A 21,739-nucleotide genomic window follows, 5' to 3' on the forward strand; every position below is an offset into this window, starting at 1 on the left:
GGTATCCATGAGGCTCATGTCCAGGTGCAATCTGCAGCAAATTGCACGGTTAGGTAAAAGGCAAGGAAAGTGGCATCTCGAACCGGCCCCGAGGTCAGACCTTCCTCACAATGTAATCTGTCCTTCTCGGATTGTAATGCTACCTCCGGTTTTAGGGTGGAACATTCTTTGGGAACCTTATTCTGCAAAACAGACACAGTGACTGAAACTATGCTGCACGGTATGATTTGGGACACGGCCTGCTCAGCTTTGTGCATTTCCCCTGTAGTCCGGTGTGTTTCATGTTCCGTGTAAACGTGAAAGTTGTCCTGTTTCGAGCAATGGGTGAAATCATTGAGCAAAGCAAGAATCGAAATTGCAGTAATGTCAAGTAGCTCATGGTAATTTGACCCAATCATAACCGATCATATATTCTCACGCACTCACAGATACATCTGTAGCTGAATCGAAGTCTGAGAAGATAGACTCAGTTTACCAGTGATTTTTGTCTGGATTGATGGGCTATCGTTAACTGCTGAGAAATTGATATTGTGGACGGGCACATCCCAGCAGCTGTGCGAGTCGGAGAGGGATCATGGAACCCTTTTCACGTGAGTTTACATCTGTTGTTATGCAGGAACACAATTGGAAGTGCAAGAAAATGGAGTCGTGGGTGTGTTGGTAGTGTGGCCGAGCGGTCTAAGGCGCTGGATTAAGGCTCCAGTCTCGACAGAGGCGTGGGTTCGAATCCCACCGCTGCCATTTCTGCGGAGCAGCTAGTTTAAATGCTGTTTCGATCCCCTGCGGCATTTCTGTTTAAAACAGAAGCAAAATGAGTTTGCTTCCCGGGGAATTGATTGTGGTGTTGGTAAGTGCCGAATTTTCCAAAGTGTCTGTGCTGTCATGCTCGTGTTCGCCTCCCGCGCGGAAAATCGCCAGCGGCTCGACTGTTGCTTTCTGTTCCAGGCAAGTTGAGCTTTTACTGGAACCGAATGGAGACTGCTATTTCATCGTTGTTGCGAAACAGAGTCCTACGGTGACTCGACTCGTCGTTATTTGGTTTTCTGGCCAATGAGAAAATCGTTCCAATGTATTTCGATGTCATATGTTATTGAATTTCTCCCACTTCCTTCATTTCAGTCCTGGAGTCATCGGAAGGGAAAGGTAATCTAATCGAAACTGTGATTGGTGAAATTCACTTTTTATGGCCCATTCTTATTATGTTCTTTTTTTGTCTCTTTGCAGCATTGTCTGGGAAGTGGTGGTGCACTCAGGCTCCAGTATGTTTGAAAGAGTAGTTTGGAATTGCCCTGTTGTTAGTTGTGTGATTACGTTATGGCTCATGCCCCCTGACTGTCTCACATTTAGCATTCATGCTCGCTGTGTCTGAAAATGCATTTGGTTTTCCCGTTTTGTTTGTGTTCCGTGTTAAATGCTTTCTGTTTTGCGATTCGCTCAATACATTACGAATTAACAGGGTTTCTGAGGTAACTTCCAGCTGCAAAAATCCTCAACTGAGAATCTGGGAAATTTTCACGGAGTATGGTCAGTCGGAGCAAAAGTAAGGAAGTCGTTCGTTTCTGCAGTGTTTCACAATGCTACCTTTCCCGTGAGCAGTCGAACAGACGAAAAGATTTTGCCACAGACTGCGACGGTAAGCTCCGCAAAAACGTAATTCTTTAAAGCAGGTGTAAGCGACACAACGTTATTGGGGTACACCGCGTGGAAACAGATACTTCGGTGTATCTCGTCCATGCTCACCACATAGCCAAAATTAAACAAGTCCCATTAAACAACGAGCTAACGGAAACAGAAAGGTGAAAGGTCGAATGGCTTCAACTTTCAGTGCTGGATGCCACTGAGCTGCAGCGGGGACGACCGAGGCTTGTCTCTGTAGTGTAGTGGTCATCACGTTCGCCTTACACGCGCAAGGTCCCCAGTTCGAAACTGGGCAGAAACTGCTTTGCTCTTCAACTGCAGCCTTTGACATCGACAAGAACGGAGCTTTCTTGCTTGCTTTCCCATGTGCAAACCTGCCTCCGAGTTTGCTCGAATAAATCGTCGCTCGTAGTGCAATGCAATGCCGCTCCGTTTAATTACTGTGCAAAAGCATTGTAAAGTTTTTCTCCAACCTGGTTCTGATCATATGCCATTCTGTTTGAGAGTGTAGTTACCCCCTTCTGATCCTTCCACGAAAAGCATTACCGCATTCGCATTCCTTGCGCAGGCGGCCCGGTTCAAAGACAGGGAAGAAGCTGATGTGCTGGTGTCACAGTGCACCACGGATTCCTCAACTAGTCTGTCTGTCAAATGTATCCCAAAGTCGTCTCTGAAAGACCTCATTTGGAAGGTGTCTGTCGTTATTCAACGTGTTAGAATTGGCACCAGAGGTCCTGAATCATGTTTTGGAGCAGTTCGCACGTTAGTGGCTCATTCAATCAGCAACAGCAATGAAAGAAATTCCACTCTCAGAGGAACCTCTGGACCTGTGCTTTCATAGCGTCGCTAGTATTAAGGTGCGCCCCGAGATCTAAGCCAGGTTGGAACGGAAACGGAGGAATCGACAGAGAGGCTACAGAATGACATCGCATCCATTTGGTTTTCATTAAATCACTGACGAACAGGAAAATGTAAACGGGGAGGGCGAGTGGGGAAGTGAGGCAGTTGCAGCTCTGGAGAAAGTCCTTCGTTGTGATTCACTCAGCAACCAGAGACGTGACGGTGACTCAGGCGTGAGAGCTCTTCACATCGTGAACAAAAAGCAATCAAGGGCAGTTAGCACCTCTTCCGGAGTGGGGGTGGGGTGAGGTAATTACCTTTTGACTTCTGTTACTATGTTCGGAAACTGCCTTTTGGATTGAGGTGAAGAGAAACTGCATTTCTAAAAAGCACCATGGAACTTGTTAAACTTTATTGAGTCGCTTATTCTCATCGATTCCCACACAGGTTTCCAACTCAGTTGGTATCCATGAGGCTCATGTCCAGGTGCAATCTGCAGCAAATTGCACGGTTAGGTAAAAGGCAAGGAAAGTGGCATCTCGAACCGGCCCCGAGGTCAGACCTTCCTCACAATGTAATCTGTCCTTCTCGGATTGTAATGCTACCTCCGGTTTTAGGGTGGAACATTCTTTGGGAACCTTATTCTGCAAAACAGACACAGTGACTGAAACTATGCTGCACGGTATGATTTGGGACACGGCCTGCTCAGCTTTGTGCATTTCCCCTGTAGTCCGGTGTGTTTCATGTTCCGTGTAAACGTGAAAGTTGTCCTGTTTCGAGCAATGGGTGAAATCATTGAGCAAAGCAAGAATCGAAATTGCAGTAATGTCAAGTAGCTCATGGTAATTTGACCCAATCATAACCGATCATATATTCTCACGCACTCACAGATACATCTGTAGCTGAATCGAAGTCTGAGAAGATAGACTCAGTTTACCAGTGATTTTTGTCTGGATTGATGGGCTATCGTTAACTGCTGAGAAATTGATATTGTGGACGGGCACATCCCAGCAGCTGTGCGAGTCGGAGAGGGATCATGGAACCCTTTTCACGTGAGTTTACATCTGTTGTTATGCAGGAACACAATTGGAAGTGCAAGAAAATGGAGTCGTGGGCGTGTTGGTAGTGTGGCCGAGCGGTCTAAGGCGCTGGATTAAGGCTCCAGTCTCGACAGAGGCGTGGGTTCGAATCCCATTTCGAATCCCATTTCTGCGGAGCAGCTAGTTTAAATGCTGTTTCGATCCCCTGCGGCATTTCTGTTTAAAACAGAAGCAAAATGAGTTTGCTTCCCGGGGAATTGATTGTGGTGTTGGTAAGTGCCGAATTTTCCAAAGTGTCTGTGCTGTCATGCTCGTGTTCGCCTCCCGCGCGGAAAATCGCCAGCGGCTCGACTGTTGCTTTCTGTTCCAGGCAAGTTGAGCTTTTACTGGAACCGAATGGAGACTGCTATTTCATCGTTGTTGCGAAACAGAGTCCTACGGTGACTCGACTCGTCGTTATTTGGTTTTCTGGCCAATGAGAAAATCGTTCCAATGTATTTCGATGTCATATGTTATTGAATTTCTCCCACTTCCTTCATTTCAGTCCTGGAGTCATCGGAAGGGAAAGGTAATCTAATCGAGACTGTGATTGGTGAAATTCACTTTTTATGGCCCATTCTTATTATGTTCTTTCTTTGTCTCTTTGCAGCATTGTCTGGGAAGTGGTGGTGCACTCAGGCTCCAGTATGTTTGAAAGAGTAGTTTGGAATTGCCCTGTTGTTAGTTGTGTGATTACGTTATGGCTCATGCCCCCTGACTGTCTCACATTTAGCATTCATGCTCGCTGTGTCTGAAAATGCATTTGGTTTTCCCGTTTTGTTTGTGTTCCGTGTTAAATGCTTTCTGTTTTGCGATTCGCTCAATACATTACGAATTAACAGGGTTTCTGAGGTAACTTCCAGCTGCAAAAATCCTCAACTGAGAATCTGGGAAATTTTCACGGAGTATGGTCAGTCGGAGCAAAAGTAAGGAAGTCGTTCGTTTCTGCAGTGTTTCACAATGCTACCTTTCCCGTGAGCAGTCGAACAGACGAAAAGATTTTGCCACAGACTGCGACGGTAAGCTCCGCAAAAACGTAATTCTTTAAAGCAGGTGTAAGCGACACAACGTTATTGGGGTACACCGCGTGGAAACAGATACTTCGGTGTATCTCGTCCATGCTCACCACATAGCCAAAATTAAACAAGTCCCATTAAACAACGAGCTAACGGAAACAGAAAGGTGAAAGGTCGAATGGCTTCAACTTTCAGTGCTGGATGCCACTGAGCTGCAGCGGGGACGACCGAGGCTTGTCTCTGTAGTGTAGTGGTCATCACGTTCGCCTTACACGCGCAAGGTCCCCAGTTCGAAACTGGGCAGAAACTGCTTTGCTCTTCAACTGCAGCCTTTGACATCGACAAGAACGGAGCTTTCTTGCTTGCTTTCCCATGTGCAAACCTGCCTCCGAGTTTGCTCGAATAAATCGTCGCTCGTAGTGCAATGCAATGCCGCTCCGTTTAATTACTGTGCAAAAGCATTGTAAAGTTTTTCTCCAACCTGGTTCTGATCATATGCCATTCTGTTTGAGAGTGTAGTTACCCCCTTCTGATCCTTCCACGAAAAGCATTACCGCATTCGCATTCCTTGCGCAGGCGGCCCGGTTCAAAGACAGGGAAGAAGCTGATGTGCTGGTGTCACAGTGCACCACGGATTCCTCAACTAGTCTGTCTGTCAAATGTATCCCAAAGTCGTCTCTGAAAGACCTCATTTGGAAGGTGTCTGTCGTTATTCAACGTGTTAGAATTGGCACCAGAGGTCCTGAATCATGTGTTGGAGCAGTTCGCACGTTAGTGGCTCATTCAATCAGCAACAGCAATGAAAGAAATTCCACTCTCAGAGGAACCTCTGGACCTGTGCTTTCATAGCGTCGCTAGTATTAAGGTGCGCCCCGAGATCTAAGCCAGGTTGGAACGGAAACGGAGGAATCGACAGAGAGGCTACAGAATGACATCGCATCCATTTGGTTTTCATTAAATCACTGACGAACAGGAAAATGTAAACGGGGAGGGCGAGTGGGGAAGTGAGGCAGTTGCAGCTCTGGAGAAAGTCCTTCGTTGTGATTCACTCAGCAACCAGAGACGTGACGGTGACTCAGGCGTGAGAGCTCTTCACACCGTGAACAAAAAGCAATCAAGGGCAGTTAGCACCTCTTCCGGAGTGGGGGTGGGGTGAGGTAATTACCTTTTGACTTCTGTTACTATGTTCGGAAACTGCCTTTTGGATTGAGGTGAAGAGAAACTGCATTTCTAAAAAGCACCATGGAACTTGTTAAACTTTATTGAGTCGCTTATTCTCATCGATTCCCACACAGGTTTCCAACTCAGTTGGTATCCATGAGGCTCATGTCCAGGTGCAATCTGCAGCAAATTGCACGGTTAGGTAAAAGGCAAGGAAAGTGGCATCTCGAACCGGCCCCGAGGTCAGACCTTCCTCACAATGTAATCTGTCCTTCTCGGATTGTAATGCTACCTCCGGTTTTAGGGTGGAACATTCTTTGGGAACCTTATTCTGCAAAACAGACACAGTGACTGAAACTATGCTGCACGGTATGATTTGGGACACGGCCTGCTCAGCTTTGTGCATTTCCCCTGTAGTCCGGTGTGTTTCATGTTCCGTGTAAACGTGAAAGTTGTCCTGTTTCGAGCAATGGGTGAAATCATTGAGCAAAGCAAGAATCGAAATTGCAGTAATGTCAAGTAGCTCATGGTAATTTGACCCAATCATAACCGATCATATATTCTCACGCACTCACAGATACATCTGTAGCTGAATCGAAGTCTGAGAAGATAGACTCAGTTTACCAGTGATTTTTGTCTGGATTGATGGGCTATCGTTAACTGCTGAGAAATTGATATTGTAGACGGGCACATCCCAGCAGCTGTGCGAGTCGGAGAGGGATCATGGAACCCTTTTCACGTGAGTTTACATCTGTTGTTATGCAGGAACACAATTGGAAGTGCAAGAAAAGGGAGTCGTGGGCGTGGTGGTAGTGTGGCCGAGCGGTCTAAGGCGCTGGAATAAGGCTCCAGTCTCGACAGAGGCGTGGGTTCGAATCCCACCGCTGCCATTTCTGCGGAGCAGCTAGTTTAAATGCTGTTTCGATCCCCTGCGGCATTTCTGTTTAAAACAGAAGCAAAATGAGTTTGCTTCCCGGGGAATTGATTGTGGTGTTGGTAAGTGCCGAATTTTCCAAAGTGTCTGTGCTGTCATGCTCGTGTTCGCCTCCCGCGCGGAAAATCGCCAGCGGCTCTACTCTTGCTTTCTGTTCCAGGCAAGTTGAGCTTTTACTGGAACCGAATGGAGACTGCTATTTCATCGTTGTTGCGAAACAGAGTCCTACGGTGACTCGACTCGTCGTTATTTGGTTTTCTGGCCAATGAGAAAATCGTTCCAATGTATTTCGATGTCATATGTTATTGAATTTCTCCCACTTCCTTCATTTCAGTCCTGGAGTCATCGGAAGGGAAAGGTAATCTAATCGAGACTGTGATTGGTGAAATTCACTTTTTATGGCCCATTCTTATTATGTTCTTTTTTTGTCTCTTTGCAGCATTGTCTGGGAAGTGATGGCGCACTCAGGCTCCAGTATGTTTGAAAGAGTAGTTTGGAATTGCCCTGTTGTTAGTTGTGTGATTACGTTATGGCTCATGCCCCCTGACTGTCTCACATTTAGCATTCATGCTCGCTGTGTCTGAAAATGCATTTGGTTTTCCCGTTTTGTTTGTGTTCCGTGTTAAATGCTTTCTGTTTTGCGATTCGCTCAATACATTACGAATTAACAGGGTTTCTGAGGTAACTTCCAGCTGCAAAAATCCTCAACTGAGAATCTGGGAAATTTTCACGGAGTATGGTCAGTCGGAGCAAAAGTAAGGAAGTCGTTCGTTTCTGCAGTGTTTCACAATGCTACCTTTCCCGTGAGCAGTCGAACAGACGAAAAGATTTTGCCACAGACTGCGACGGTAAGCTCCGCAAAAACGTAATTCTTTAAAGCAGGTGTAAGCGGCACAACGTTATTGGGGTACACCGCGTGGAAACAGATACTTCGGTGTATCTCGTCCATGCTCACCACATAGCCAAAATTAAACAAGTCCCATTAAACAACGAGCTAACGGAAACAGAAAGGTGAAAGGTCGAATGGCTTCAACATTCTGTGCTGGATGCCACTGAGCTGCAGCGGGGACGACCGAGGCTTGTTTCTGTAGTGTAGTGGTCATCACGTTCGCCTTACACGCGAAAAGTCCCCAGTTCGAAACTGGGCAGAAACTGCTTTGCTCTTCAACTGCAGCCTTTGACATCGACAAGAACGGAGCTTTCTTGCTTGCTTTCCCATGTGCAGACCTGCCTTCGAGTTTGCTCGAATAAATCGTCGCTCGTAGTGCAATGCAATGCCGCTCCGTTTAATTACTGTGCAAAAGCATTGTGAAGTTTTTCTCCAACCTGGTTCTGATCATATGCCATTCTGTTTGAGAGTGTAGTTACCCCCTTCTGATCCTTCCACGAAAAGCATTACCGCATTCGCATTCCTTGCGCAGGCGGCCCGGTTCAAAGACAGGGAAGAAGCTGATGTGCTGGTGTCACAGTGCACCACGGATTCCTCAACTAGTCTGTCTGTCAAATGTATCCCAAAGTCGTCTCTGAAAGACCTCATTTGGAAGGTGTCTGTCGTTATTCAACGTGTGAGAATTGGCACCAGAGGTCCTGAATCATGTTTTGGAGCAGTTCGCACGTTAGTGGCTCATTCAATCAGCAACAGCAATGAATGAAATTCCACTCTCAGAGGAACCTCTGGACCTGTGCTTTCATAGCGTCGCTAGTATTAAGGTGCGCCCCGAGATCTAAGCCAGGTTGGAACGGAAACGGAGGAATCGACAGAGAGGCTACAGAATGACATCGCATCCATTTGGTTTTCATTAAATCACTGACGAGCAGGAAAATGTAAACGGGGAGGGCGAGTGGGGAAGTGAGGCAGTTGCAGCTCTGGAGAAAGTCCTTCGTTGTGATTCACTCAGCAACCAGAGACGTGACGGTGACTCAGGCGTGAGAGCTCTTCACATCGTGAACAAAAAGCAATCAAGGGCAGTTAGCACCTCTTCCGGAGTGGGGGTGGGGTGAGGTAATTACCTTTTGACTTCTGTTACTATGTTCGGAAACTGCCTTTTGGATTGAGGTGAAGAGAAACTGCATTTCTAAAAAGCACCATGGAACTTGTTAAACTTTATTGAGTCGCTTATTCTCATCGATTCCCACACAGGTTTCCAACGCAGTTGGTATCCATGAGGCTCATGTCCAGGTGCAATCTGCAGCAAATTGCACGGTTAGGTAAAAGGCAAGGAAAGTGGCATCTCGAACCGGCCCCGAGGTCAGACCTTCCTCACAATGTAATCTGTCCTTCTCGGATTGTAATGCTACCTCCGGTTTTAGGGTGGAACATTCTTTGGGAACCTTATTCTGCAAAACAGACACAGTGACTGAAACTATGCTGCACGGTATGATTTGGGACACGGCCTGCTCAGCTTTGTGCATTTCCCCTGTAGTCCGGTGTGTTTCATGTTCCGTGTAAACGTGAAAGTTGTCCTGTTTCGAGCAATGGGTGAAATCATTGAGCAAAGCAAGAATCGAAATTGCAGTAATGTCAAGTAGCTCATGGTAATTTGACCCAATCATAACCGATCATATATTCTCACGCACTCACAGATACATCTGTAGCTGAATCGAAGTCTGAGAAGATAGACTCAGTTTACCAGTGATTTTTGTCTGGATTGATGGGCTATCGTTAACTGCTGAGAAATTGATATTGTAGACGGGCACATCCCAGCAGCTGTGCGAGTCGGAGAGGGATCATGGAACCCTTTTCACGTGAGTTTACATCTGTTGTTATGCAGGAACACAATTGGAAGTGCAAGAAAAGGGAGTCGTGGGCGTGTTGGTAGTGTGGCCGAGCGGTCTAAGGCGCTGGAATAAGGCTCCAGTCTCGACAGAGGCGTGGGTTCGAATCCCACCGCTGCCATTTCTGCGGAGCAGCTAGTTTAAATGCTGTTTCGATCCCCTGCGGCATTTCTGTTTAAAACAGAAGCAAAATGAGTTTGCTTCCCGGGGAATTGATTGTGGTGTTGGTAAGTGCCGAATTTTCCAAAGTGTCTGTGCTGTCATGCTCGTGTTCGCCTCCCGCGCGGAAAATCGCCAGCGGCTCTACTCTTGCTTTCTGTTCCAGGCAAGTTGAGCTTTTACTGGAACCGAATGGAGACTGCTATTTCATCGTTGTTGCGAAACAGAGTCCTACGGTGACTCGACTCGTCGTTATTTGGTTTTCTGGCCAATGAGAAAATCGTTCCAATGTATTTCGATGTCATATGTTATTGAATTTCTCCCACTTCCTTCATTTCAGTCCTGGAGTCATCGGAAGGGAAAGGTAATCTAATCGAGACTGTGATTGGTGAAATTCACTTTTTATGGCCCATTCTTATTATGTTCTTTTTTTGTCTCTTTGCAGCATTGTCTGGGAAGTGGTGGTGCACTCAGGCTCCAGTATGTTTGAAAGAGTAGTTTGGAATTGCCCTGTTGTTAGTTGTGTGATTACGTTATGGCTCATGCCCCCTGACTGTCTCACATTTAGCATTCATGCTCGCTGTGTCTGAAAATGCATTTGGTTTTCCCGTTTTGTTTGTGTTCCGTGTTAAATGCTTTCTGTTTTGCGATTCACTCAATACATTACGAATTAACAGGGTTTCTGAGGTAACTTCCAGCTGCAAAAATCCTCAACTGAGAATCTGGGAAATTTTCACGGAGTATGGTCAGTCGGAGCAAAAGTAAGGAAGTCGTTCGTTTCTGCAGTGTTTCACAATGCTACCTTTCCCGTGAGCAGTCGAACAGACGAAAAGATTTTGCCACAGACTGCGACGGTAAGCTCCGCAAAAACGTAATTCTTTAAAGCAGGTGTAAGCGGCACAACGTTATTGGGGTACACCGCGTGGAAACAGATACTTCGGTGTATCTCGTCCATGCTCACCACATAGCCAAAATTAAACAAGTCCCATTAAACAACGAGCTAACGGAAACAGAAAGGTGAAAGGTCGAATGGCTTCAACTTTCTGTGCTGGATGCCACTGAGCTGCAGCGGGGATGACCGAGGCTTGTTTCTGTAGTGTAGTGGTCATCACGTTCGCCTTACACGCGAAAAGTCCCCAGTTCGAAACTGGGCATAAACTGCTTTGCTCTTCAACTGCAGCCTTTGACATCGACAAGAACGGAGCTTTCTTGCTTGCTTTCCCATGTGCAGACCTGCCTTCGAGTTTGCTCGAATAAATCGTCGCTCGTAGTGCAATGCAATGCCGCTCCGTTTAATTACTGTGCAAAAGCATTGTAAAGTTTTTCTCCAACCTGGTTCTGATCATATGCCATTCTGTTTGAGAGTGTAGTTACCCCCTTCTGATCCTTCCACGAAAAGCATTACCGCATTCGCATTCCTTGCGCAGGCGGCCCGGTTCAAAGACAGGGAAGAAGCTGATGTGCTGGTGTCACAGTGCACCACGGATTCCTCAACTAGTCTGTCTGTCAAATGTATCCCAAAGTCGTCTCTGAAAGACCTCATTTGGAAGGTGTCTGTCGTTATTCAACGTGTGAGAATTGGCACCAGAGGTCCTGAATCATGTTTTGGAGCAGTTCGCACGTTAGTGGCTCATTCAATCAGCAACAGCAATGAAAGAAATTCCACTCTCAGAGGAACCTCTGGACCTGTGCTTTCATAGCGTCGCTAGTATTAAGGTGCGCCCCGAGATCTAAGCCAGGTTGGAACGGAAACGGAGGAATCGACAGAGAGGCTACAGAATGACATCGCATCCATTTGGTTTTCATTAAATCACTGACGAGCAGGAAAATGTAAACGGGGAGGGCAAGTGGGGAAGTGAGGCAGTTGCAGCTCTGGAGAAAGTCCTTCGTTGTGATTCACTCAGCAACCAGAGACGTGACGGTGACTCAGGCGTGAGAGCTCTTCACATCGTGAACAAAAAGCAATCAAGGGCAGTTAGCACCTCTTCCGGAGTGGGGGTGGGGTGAGGTAATTACCTTTTGACTTCTGTTACTATGTTCGGAAACTGCCTTTTGGATTGAGGTGAAGAGAAACTGCATTTCTAAAAAGCACCATGGAACTTGTTAAACTTTATTGAGTCGCTTATTCTCATCGATTCCCACACAGGTTTCCAACTCAGTTGGTATCCATGAGGCTCATGTCCAGGTGCAATCTGCAGCAAATTGCACGGTTAGGTAAAAGGCAAGGAAAGTGGCATCTCGAACCGGCCCCGAGGTCAGACCTTCCTCACAATGTAATCTGTCCTTCTCGAATTGTAATGCTACCTCCGGTTTTAGGGTGGAACATTCTTTGGGAACCTTATTCTGCAAAACAGACACAGTGACTGAAACTATGCTGCACGGTATGATTTGGGACACGGCCTGCTCAGCTTTGTGCATTTCCCCTGTAGTCCGGTGTGTTTCATGTTCCGTGTAAACGTGAAAGTTGTCCTGTTTCGAGCAATGGGTGAAATCATTGAGCAAAGCAAGAATCGAAATTGCAGTAATGTCAAGTAGCTCATGGTAATTTGACCCAATCATAATCGATCATATATTCTCACGCACTCACAGATACATCTGTAGCTGAATCGAAGTCTGAGAAGATAGACTCAGTTTACCAGTGATTTTTGTCTGGATTGATGGGCTATCGTTAACTGCTGAGAAATTGATATTGTAGACGGGCACATCCCAGCAGCTGTGCGAGTCGGAGAGGGATCATGGAACCCTTTTCACGTGAGTTTACATCTGTTGTTATGCAGGAACACAATTGGAAGTGCAAGAAAATGGAGTCGTGGGCGTGTTGGTAGTGTGGCCGAGCAGTCGAAGGCGCTGGATTAAGGCTCCAGTCTCGACAGAGGCGTCGGTTCGAATCCCACCGCTGCCATTTCTGCGGAGCAGCTAGTTTAAATGCTGTTTCGATCCCCTGCGGCATTTCTGTTTAAAACAGAAGCAAAATGAGTTTGCATCCCGGGGAATTGATTGTGGTGTTGGTAAGTGCCGAATTTTCCAAAGTGTCTGTGCTGTCATGCTCGTGTTCGCCTCCCGCGCGGAAAATCGCCAGCGGCTCTACTCTTGCTTTCTGTTCCAGGCAAGTTGAGCTTTTACTGGAACCGAATGGAGACTGCTATTTCATCGTTGTTGCGAAACAGAGTCCTGCGGTGACTCGACTCGTCGTTATTTGGTTTTCTGGCCAATGAGAAAATCGTTCCAATGTATTTCGATGTCATATGTTATTGAATTTCTCCCACTTCCTTCATTTCAGTCCTGGAGTCATCGGAAGGGAAAGGTAATCTAATCGAGACTGTGATTGGTGAAATTCACTTTTTATGGCCCATTCTTATTATGTTCTTTTTTTGTCTCTTTGCAGCATTGTCTGGGAAGTGGTGGTGCACTCAGGCTCCAGTATGTTTGAAAGAGTAGTTTGGAATTGCCCTGTTGTTAGTTGTGTGATTACGTTATGGCTCATGCCCCCTGACTGTCTCACATTTAGCATTCATGCTCGCTGTGTCTGAAAATGCATTTGGTTTTCCCGTTTTGTTTGTGTTCCGTGTTAAATGCTTTCTGTTTTGCGATTCGCTCAATACATTACGAATTAACAGGGTTTCTGAGGTAACTTCCAGCTGCAAAAATCCTCAACTGAGAATCTGGGAAATTTTCACGGAGTATGGTCAGTCGGAGCAAAAGTAAGGAAGTCGTTCGTTTCTGCAGTGTTTCACAATGCTACCTTTCCCGTGAGCAGTCGAACAGACGAAAAGATTTTGCCACAGACTGCGACGGTAATCTCCGCAAAAACGTAATTCTTTAAAGCAGGTGTAAGCGACACAACGTTATTGGGGTACACCGCGTGGAAACAGATACTTCGGTGTATCTCGTCCATGCTCACCACATAGCCAAAATTAAACAAGTCCCATTAAACAACGAGCTAACGGAAACAGAAAGGTGAAAGGTCGAATGGCTTCAACTTTCAGTGCTGGATGCCACTGAGCTGCAGCGGGGACGACCGAGGCTTGTTTCTGTAGTGTAGTGGTCATCACGTTCGCCTTACACGCGAAAGGTCCCCAGTTCGAAACTGGGCAGAAACTGCTTTGCTCTTCAACTGCAGCCTTTGACATCGACAAGAACGGAGCTTTCTTGCTTGCTTTCCCATGTGCAAACCTGCCTTCGAGTTTGCTCGAATAAATCGTCGCTCGTAGTGCAATGCAATGCCGCTCCGTTTAATTACTGTGCAAAAGCATTGTAAAGTTTTTCTCCAACCTGGTTCTGATCATATGCCATTCTGTTTGAGAGTGTAGTTACCCCCTTCTGATCCTTCCACGAAAAGCATTACCGCATTCGCATTCCTTGCGCAGGCGGCCCGGTTCAAAGACAGGGAAGAAGCTGATGTGCTGGTGTCACAGTGCACCACGGATTCCTCAACTAGTCTGTCTGTCAAATGTATCCCAAAGTCGTCTCTGAAAGACCTCATTTGGAAGGTGTCTGTCGTTATTCAACGTGTGAGAATTGGCACCAGAGGTCCTGAATCATGTTTTGGAGCAGTTCGCACGTTAGTGGCTCATTCAATCAGCAACAGCAATGAAAGAAATTCCACTCTCAGAGGAACCTCTGGACCTGTGCTTTCATAGCGTCGCTAGTATTAAGGTGCGCCCCGAGATCTAAGCCAGGTTGGAACGGAAACGGAGGAATCGACAGAGAGGCTACAGAATGACATCGCATCCATTTGGTTTTCATTAAATCACTGACGAGCAGGAAAATGTAAACGGGGAGGGCGAGTGGGGAAGTGAGGCAGTTGCAGCTCTGGAGAAAGTCCTTCGTTGTGATTCACTCAGCAACCAGAGACGTGACGGTGACTCAGGCGTGAGAGCTCTTCACATCGTGAACAAAAAGCAATCAAGGGCAGTTAGCACCTCTTCCGGAGTGGGGGTGGGGTGAGGTAATTACCTTTTGACTTCTGTTACTATGTTCGGAAACTGCCTTTTGGATTGAGGTGAAGAGAAACTGCATTTCTAAAAAGCACCATGGAACTTGTTAAACTTTATTGAGTCGCTTATTCTCATCGATTCCCACACAGGTTTCCAACTCAGTTGGTATCCATGAGGCTCATGTCCAGGTGCAATCTGCAGCAAATTGCACGGTTAGGTAAAAGGCAAGGAAAGTGGCATCTCGAACCGGCCCCGAGGTCAGACCTTCCTCACAATGTAATCTGTCCTTCTCGAATTGTAATGCTACCTCCGGTTTTAGGGTGGAACATTCTTTGGGAACCTTATTCTGCAAAACAGACACAGTGACTGAAACTATGCTGCACGGTATGATTTGGGACACGGCCTGCTCAGCTTTGTGCATTTCCCCTGTAGTCCGGTGTGTTTCATGTTCCGTGTAAACGTGAAAGTTGTCCTGTTTCGAGCAATGGGTGAAATCATTGAGCAAAGCAAGAATCGAAATTGCAGTAATGTCAAGTAGCTCATGGTAATTTGACCCAATCATAATCGATCATATATTCTCACGCACTCACAGATACATCTGTAGCTGAATCGAAGTCTGAGAAGATAGACTCAGTTTACCAGTGATTTTTGTCTGGATTGATGGGCTATCGTTAACTGCTGAGAAATTGATATTGTAGACGGGCACATCCCAGCAGCTGTGCGAGTCGGAGAGGGATCATGGAACCCTTTTCACGTGAGTTTACATCTGTTGTTATGCAGGAACACAATTGGAAGTGCAAGAAAATGGAGTCGTGGGCGTGTTGGTAGTGTGGCCGAGCGGTCTAAAGCGCTGGATTAAGGCTCCAGTCTCGACAGAGGCGTGGGTTCGAATCCCACCGCTGCCATTTCTGCGGAGCAGCTAGTTTAAATGCTGTTTCGATCCCCTGCGGCATTTCTGTTTAAAACAGAAGCAAAATGAGTTTGCATCCCGGGGAATTGATTGTGGTGTTGGTAAGTGCCGAATTTTCCAAAGTGTCTGTGCTGTCATGCTCGTGTTCGCCTCCCGCGCGGAAAATCGCCAGCGGCTCTACTCTTGCTTTCTGTTCCAGGCAAGTTGAGCTTTTACTGGAACCGAATGGAGACTGCTATTTCATCGTTGTTGCGAAACAGAGTCCTGCGGTGACTCGACTCGTCGTTATTTGGTTTTCTGGCCAATGAGAAAATCGTTCCAATGTATTTCGATGTCATATGTTATTGAATTTCTCCCACTTCCTTCATTTCAGTCCTGGAGTCATCGGAAGGGAAAGGTAATCTAATCGAGACTGTGATTGGTGAAATTCACTTTTTATGGCCCATTCTTATTATGTTCTTTTTTTGTCTCTTTGCAGCATTGTCTGGGAAGTGGTGGTGCACTCAGGCTCCAGTATGTTTGAAAGAGTAGTTTGGAATTGCCCTGTTGTTAGTTGTGTGATTACGTTATGGCTCATGCCCCCTGACTGTCTCACATTTAGCATTCATGCTCGCTGTGTCTGAAAATGCATTTGGTTTTCCCGTTTTGTTTGTGTTCCGTGTTAAATGCTTTCTGTTTTGCGATTCGCTCAATACATTACGAATTAACAGGGTTTCTGAGGTAACTTCCAGCTGCAAAAATCCTCAACTGAGAATCTGGGAAATTTTCACGGAGTATGGTCAGTCGGAGCAAAAGTAAGGAAGTCGTTCGTTTCTGCAGTGTTTCACAATGCTACCTTTCCCGTGAGCAGTCGAACAGACGAAAAGATTTTGCCACAGACTGCGACGGTAAGCTCCGCAAAAACGTAATTCTTTAAAGCAGGTGTAAGCGACACAACGTTATTGGGGTACACCGCGTGGAAACAGATACTTCGGTGTATCTCGTCCATGCTCACCACATAGCCAAAATTAAACAAGTCCCATTAAACAACGAGCTAACGGAAACAGAAAGGTGAAAGGTCGAATGGCTTCAACTTTCAGTGCTGGATGCCACTGAGCTGCAGCGGGGACGACCGAGGCTTGTTTCTGTAGTGTAGTGGTCATCACGTTCGCCTTACACGCGAAAGGTCCCCAGTTCGAAACTGGGCAGAAACTGCTTTGCTCTTCAACGGCATCCTTTGACATCGACAAGAACGGAGCTTTCTTGCTTGCTTTCCCATGTGCAAACCTGCCTTCGAGTTTGCTCGAATAAATCGTCGCTCGTAGTGCAATGCAATGCCGCTCCGTTTAATTACTGTGCAAAAGCATTGTAAAGTTTTTCTCCAACCTGGTTCTGATCATATGCCATTCTGTTTGAGAGTGTAGTTACCCCCTTCTGATCCTTCCACGAAAAGCATTACCGCATTCGCATTCCTTGCGCAGGCGGCCCGGTTCAAAGACAGGGAAGAAGCTGATGTGCTGGTGTCACAGTGCACCACGGATTCCTCAACTAGTCTGTCTGTCAAATGTATCCCAAAGTCGTCTCTGAAAGACCTCATTTGGAAGGTGTCTGTCGTTATTCAACGTGTGAGAATTGGCACCAGAGGTCCTGAATCATGTTTTGGAGCAGTTCGCACGTTAGTGGCTCATTCAATCAGCAACAGCAATGAAAGAAATTCCACTCTCAGAGGAACCTCTGGACCTGTGCTTTCATAGCGTCGCTAGTATTAAGGTGCGCCCCGAGATCTAAGCCAGGTTGGAACGGAAACGGAGGAATCGACAGAGAGGCTACAGAATGACATCGCATCCATTTGGTTTTCATTAAATCACTGACGAGCAGGAAAATGTAAACGGGGAGGGCGAGTGGGGAAGTGAGGCAGTTGCAGCTCTGGAGAAAGTCCTTCGTTGTGATTCACTCAGCAACCAGAGACGTGACGGTGACTCAGGCGTGAGAGCTCTTCACATCGTGAACAAAAAGCAATCAAGGGCAGTTAGCACCTCTTCCGGAGTGGGGGTGGGGTGAGGTAATTACCTTTTGACTTCTGTTACTATGTTCGGAAACTGCCTTTTGGATTGAGGTGAAGAGAAACTGCATTTCTAAAAAGCACCATGGAACTTGTTAAACTTTATTGAGTCGCTTATTCTCATCGATTCCCACACAGGTTTCCAACTCAGTTGGTATCCATGAGGCTCATGTCCAGGTGCAATCTGCAGCAAATTGCACGGTTAGGTAAAAGGCAAGGAAAGTGGCATCTCGAACCGGCCCCGAGGTCAGACCTTCCTCACAATGTAATCTGTCCTTCTCGAATTGTAATGCTACCTCCGGTTTTAGGGTGGAACATTCTTTGGGAACCTTATTCTGCAAAACAGACACAGTGACTGAAACTATGCTGCACGGTATGATTTGGGACACGGCCTGCTCAGCTTTGTGCATTTCCCCTGTAGTCCGGTGTGTTTCATGTTCCGTGTAAACGTGAAAGTTGTCCTGTTTCGAGCAATGGGTGAAATCATTGAGCAAAGCAAGAATCGAAATTGCAGTAATGTCAAGTAGCTCATGGTAATTTGACCCAATCATAATCGATCATATATTCTCACGCACTCACAGATACATCTGTAGCTGAATCGAAGTCTGAGAAGATAGACTCAGTTTACCAGTGATTTTTGTCTGGATTGATGGGCTATCGTTAACTGCTGAGAAATTGATATTGTAGACGGGCACATCCCAGCAGCTGTGCGAGTCGGAGAGGGATCATGGAACCCTTTTCACGTGAGTTGACATCTGTTGTTATGCAGGAACACAATTGGAAGTGCAAGAAAATGGAGTCGTGGGCGTGTTGGTAGTGTGGCCGAGCGGTCTAAAGCGCTGGATTAAGGCTCCAGTCTCGACAGAGGCGTGGGTTCGAATCCCACCGCTGCCATTTCTGCGGAGCAGCTAGTTTAAATGCTGTTTCGATCCCCTGCGGCATTTCTGTTTAAAACAGAAGCAAAATGAGTTTGCATCCCGGGGAATTGATTGTGGTGTTGGTAAGTGCCGAATTTTCCAAAGTGTCTGTGCTGTCATGCTCGTGTTCGCCTCCCGCGCGGAAAATCGCCAGCGGCTCTACTCTTGCTTTCTGTTCCAGGCAAGTTGAGCTTTTACTGGAACCGAATGGAGACTGCTATTTCATCGTTGTTGCGAAACAGAGTCCTGCGGTGACTCGACTCGTCGTTATTTGGTTTTCTGGCCAATGAGAAAATCGTTCCAATGTATTTCGATGTCATATGTTATTGAATTTCTCCCACTTCCTTCATTTCAGTCCTGGAGTCATCGGAAGGGAAAGGTAATCTAATCGAGACTGTGATTGGTGAAATTCACTTTTTATGGCCCATTCTTATTATGTTCTTTTTTTGTCTCTTTGCAGCATTGTCTGGGAAGTGGTGGTGCACTCAGGCTCCAGTATGTTTGAAAGAGTAGTTTGGAATTGCCCTGTTGTTAGTTGTGTGATTACGTTATGGCTCATGCCCCCTGACTGTCTCACATTTAGCATTCATGCTCGCTGTGTCTGAAAATGCATTTGGTTTTCCCGTTTTGTTTGTGTTCCGTGTTAAATGCTTTCTGTTTTGCGATTCGCTCAATACATTACGAATTAACAGGGTTTCTGAGGTAACTTCCAGCTGCAAAAATCCTCAACTGAGAATCTGGGAAATTTTCACGGAGTATGGTCAGTCGGAGCAAAAGTAAGGAAGTCGTTCGTTTCTGCAGTGTTTCACAATGCTACCTTTCCCGTGAGCAGTCGAACAGACGAAAAGATTTTGCCACAGACTGCGACGGTAATCTCCGCAAAAACGTAATTCTTTAAAGCAGGTGTAAGCGACACAACGTTATTGGGGTACACCGCGTGGAAACAGATACTTCGGTGTATCTCGTCCATGCTCACCACATAGCCAAAATTAAACAAGTCCCATTAAACAACGAGCTAACGGAAACAGAAAGGTGAAAGGTCGAATGGCTTCAACTTTCAGTGCTGGATGCCACTGAGCTGCAGCGGGGACGACCGAGGCTTGTTTCTGTAGTGTAGTGGTCATCACGTTCGCCTTACACGCGAAAGGTCCCCAGTTCGAAACTGGGCAGAAACTGCTTTGCTCTTCAACTGCAGCCTTTGACATCGACAAGAACGGAGCTTTCTTGCTTGCTTTCCCATGTGCAAACCTGCCTTCGAGTTTGCTCGAATAAATCGTCGCTCGTAGTGCAATGCAATGCCGCTCCGTTTAATTACTGTGCAAAAGCATTGTAAAGTTTTTCTCCAACCTGGTTCTGATCATATGCCATTCTGTTTGAGAGTGTAGTTACCCCCTTCTGATCCTTCCACGAAAAGCATTACCGCATTCGCATTCCTTGCGCAGGCGGCCCGGTTCAAAGACAGGGAAGAAGCTGATGTGCTGGTGTCACAGTGCACCACGGATTCCTCAACTAGTCTGTCTGTCAAATGTATCCCAAAGTCGTCTCTGAAAGACCTCATTTGGAAGGTGTCTGTCGTTATTCAACGTGTGAGAATTGGCACCAGAGGTCCTGAATCATGTTTTGGAGCAGTTCGCACGTTAGTGGCTCATTCAATCAGCAACAGCAATGAAAGAAATTCCACTCTCAGAGGAACCTCTGGACCTGTGCTTTCATAGCGTCGCTAGTATTAAGGTGCGCCCCGAGATCTAAGCCAGGTTGGAACGGAAACGGAGGAATCGACAGAGAGGCTACAGAATGACATCGCATCCATTTGGTTTTCATTAAATCACTGACGAGCAGGAAAATGTAAACGGGGAGGGCGAGTGGGGAAGTGAGGCAGTTGCAGCTCTGGAGAAAGTCCTTCGTTGTGATTCACTCAGCAACCAGAGACGTGACGGTGACTCAGGCGTGAGAGCTCTTCACATCGTGAACAAAAAGCAATCAAGGGCAGTTAGCACCTCTTCCGGAGTGGGGGTGGGGTGAGGTAATTACCTTTTGACTTCTGTTACTATGTTCGGAAACTGCCTTTTGGATTGAGGTGAAGAGAAACTGCATTTCTAAAAAGCACCATGGAACTTGTTAAACTTTATTGAGTCGCTTATTCTCATCGATTCCCACACAGGTTTCCAACTCAGTTGGTATCCATGAGGCTCATGTCCAGGTGCAATCTGCAGCAAATTGCACGGTTAGGTAAAAGGCAAGGAAAGTGGCATCTCGAACCGGCCCCGAGGTCAGACCTTCCTCACAATGTAATCTGTCCTTCTCGAATTGTAATGCTACCTCCGGTTTTAGGGTGGAACATTCTTTGGGAACCTTATTCTGCAAAAGAGACACAGTGACTGAAACTATGCTGCACGGTATGATTTGGGACACGGCCTGCTCAGCTTTGTGCATTTCCCCTGTAGTCCGGTGTGTTTCATGTTCCGTGTAAACGTGAAAGTTGTCCTGTTTCGAGCAATGGGTGAAATCATTGAGCAAAGCAAGAATCGAAATTGCAGTAATGTCAAGTAGCTCATGGTAATTTGACCCAATCATAATCGATCATATATTCTCACGCACTCACAGATACATCTGTAGCTGAATCGAAGTCTGAGAAGATAGACTCAGTTTACCAGTGATTTTTGTCTGGATTGATGGGCTATCGTTAACTGCTGAGAAATTGATATTGTAGACGGGCACATCCCAGCAGCTGTGCGAGTCGGAGAGGGATCATGGAACCCTTTTCACGTGAGTTTACATCTGTTGTTATGCAGGAACACAATTGGAAGTGCAAGAAAATGGAGTCGTGGGCGTGTTGGTAGTGTGGCCGAGCGGTCTAAAGCGCTGGATTAAGGCTCCAGTCTCGACAGAGGCGTGGGTTCGAATCCCACCGCTGCCATTTCTGCGGAGCAGCTAGTTTAAATGCTGTTTCGATCCCCTGCGGCATTTCTGTTTAAAACAGAAGCAAAATGAGTTTGCATCCCGGGGAATTGATTGTGGTGTTGGTAAGTGCCGAATTTTCCAAAGTGTCTGTGCTGTCATGCTCGTGTTCGCCTCCCGCGCGGAAAATCGCCAGCGGCTCTACTCTTGCTTTCTGTTCCAGGCAAGTTGAGCTTTTACTGGAACCGAATGGAGACTGCTATTTCATCGTTGTTGCGAAACAGAGTCCTGCGGTGACTCGACTCGTCGTTATTTGGTTTTCTGGCCAATGAGAAAATCGTTCCAATGTATTTCGATGTCATATGTTATTGAATTTCTCCCACTTCCTTCATTTCAGTCCTGGAGTCATCGGAAGGGAAAGGTAATCTAATCGA

The 21,739-nt window shown here is 46.5% G+C and overlaps 8 non-coding genes across 8 annotated transcripts; all 8 read left to right on the forward strand.

Annotated features, from left to right (window-relative positions):
* The first annotated feature begins 659 nt into the window (after positions 1-659).
* trnal-aag (transfer RNA leucine (anticodon AAG)) lies at positions 660-741 on the forward strand. The gene has a single exon. It is a non-coding gene; the product is annotated as a tRNA-Leu (tRNA).
* Positions 742-7,749: 7,008 nt separating this feature from the next.
* trnav-uac (transfer RNA valine (anticodon UAC)) lies at positions 7,750-7,822 on the forward strand. The gene has a single exon. It is a non-coding gene; the product is annotated as a tRNA-Val (tRNA).
* Positions 7,823-13,629: 5,807 nt separating this feature from the next.
* trnav-uac (transfer RNA valine (anticodon UAC)) lies at positions 13,630-13,702 on the forward strand. Its single transcript has one exon. It is a non-coding gene; the product is annotated as a tRNA-Val (tRNA).
* A 1,660-nt stretch (positions 13,703-15,362) lies between these two features.
* trnal-aag (transfer RNA leucine (anticodon AAG)) lies at positions 15,363-15,444 on the forward strand. The gene has a single exon. It is a non-coding gene; the product is annotated as a tRNA-Leu (tRNA).
* A 1,125-nt stretch (positions 15,445-16,569) lies between these two features.
* trnav-uac (transfer RNA valine (anticodon UAC)) lies at positions 16,570-16,642 on the forward strand. Its single transcript has one exon. It is a non-coding gene; the product is annotated as a tRNA-Val (tRNA).
* A 1,660-nt stretch (positions 16,643-18,302) lies between these two features.
* Positions 18,303-18,384, forward strand: trnal-aag (transfer RNA leucine (anticodon AAG)). The gene has a single exon. It is a non-coding gene; the product is annotated as a tRNA-Leu (tRNA).
* A 1,125-nt stretch (positions 18,385-19,509) lies between these two features.
* On the forward strand, positions 19,510-19,582 carry trnav-uac (transfer RNA valine (anticodon UAC)). Its single transcript has one exon. It is a non-coding gene; the product is annotated as a tRNA-Val (tRNA).
* A 1,660-nt stretch (positions 19,583-21,242) lies between these two features.
* trnal-aag (transfer RNA leucine (anticodon AAG)) lies at positions 21,243-21,324 on the forward strand. Its single transcript has one exon. It is a non-coding gene; the product is annotated as a tRNA-Leu (tRNA).
* Positions 21,325-21,739: the final 415 nt, after the last annotated feature.

This window comes from Chiloscyllium punctatum, chromosome 18 (assembly GCF_047496795.1).
Source record: "Chiloscyllium punctatum isolate Juve2018m chromosome 18, sChiPun1.3, whole genome shotgun sequence".
NCBI lineage: Eukaryota > Metazoa > Chordata > Chondrichthyes > Orectolobiformes > Hemiscylliidae > Chiloscyllium > Chiloscyllium punctatum.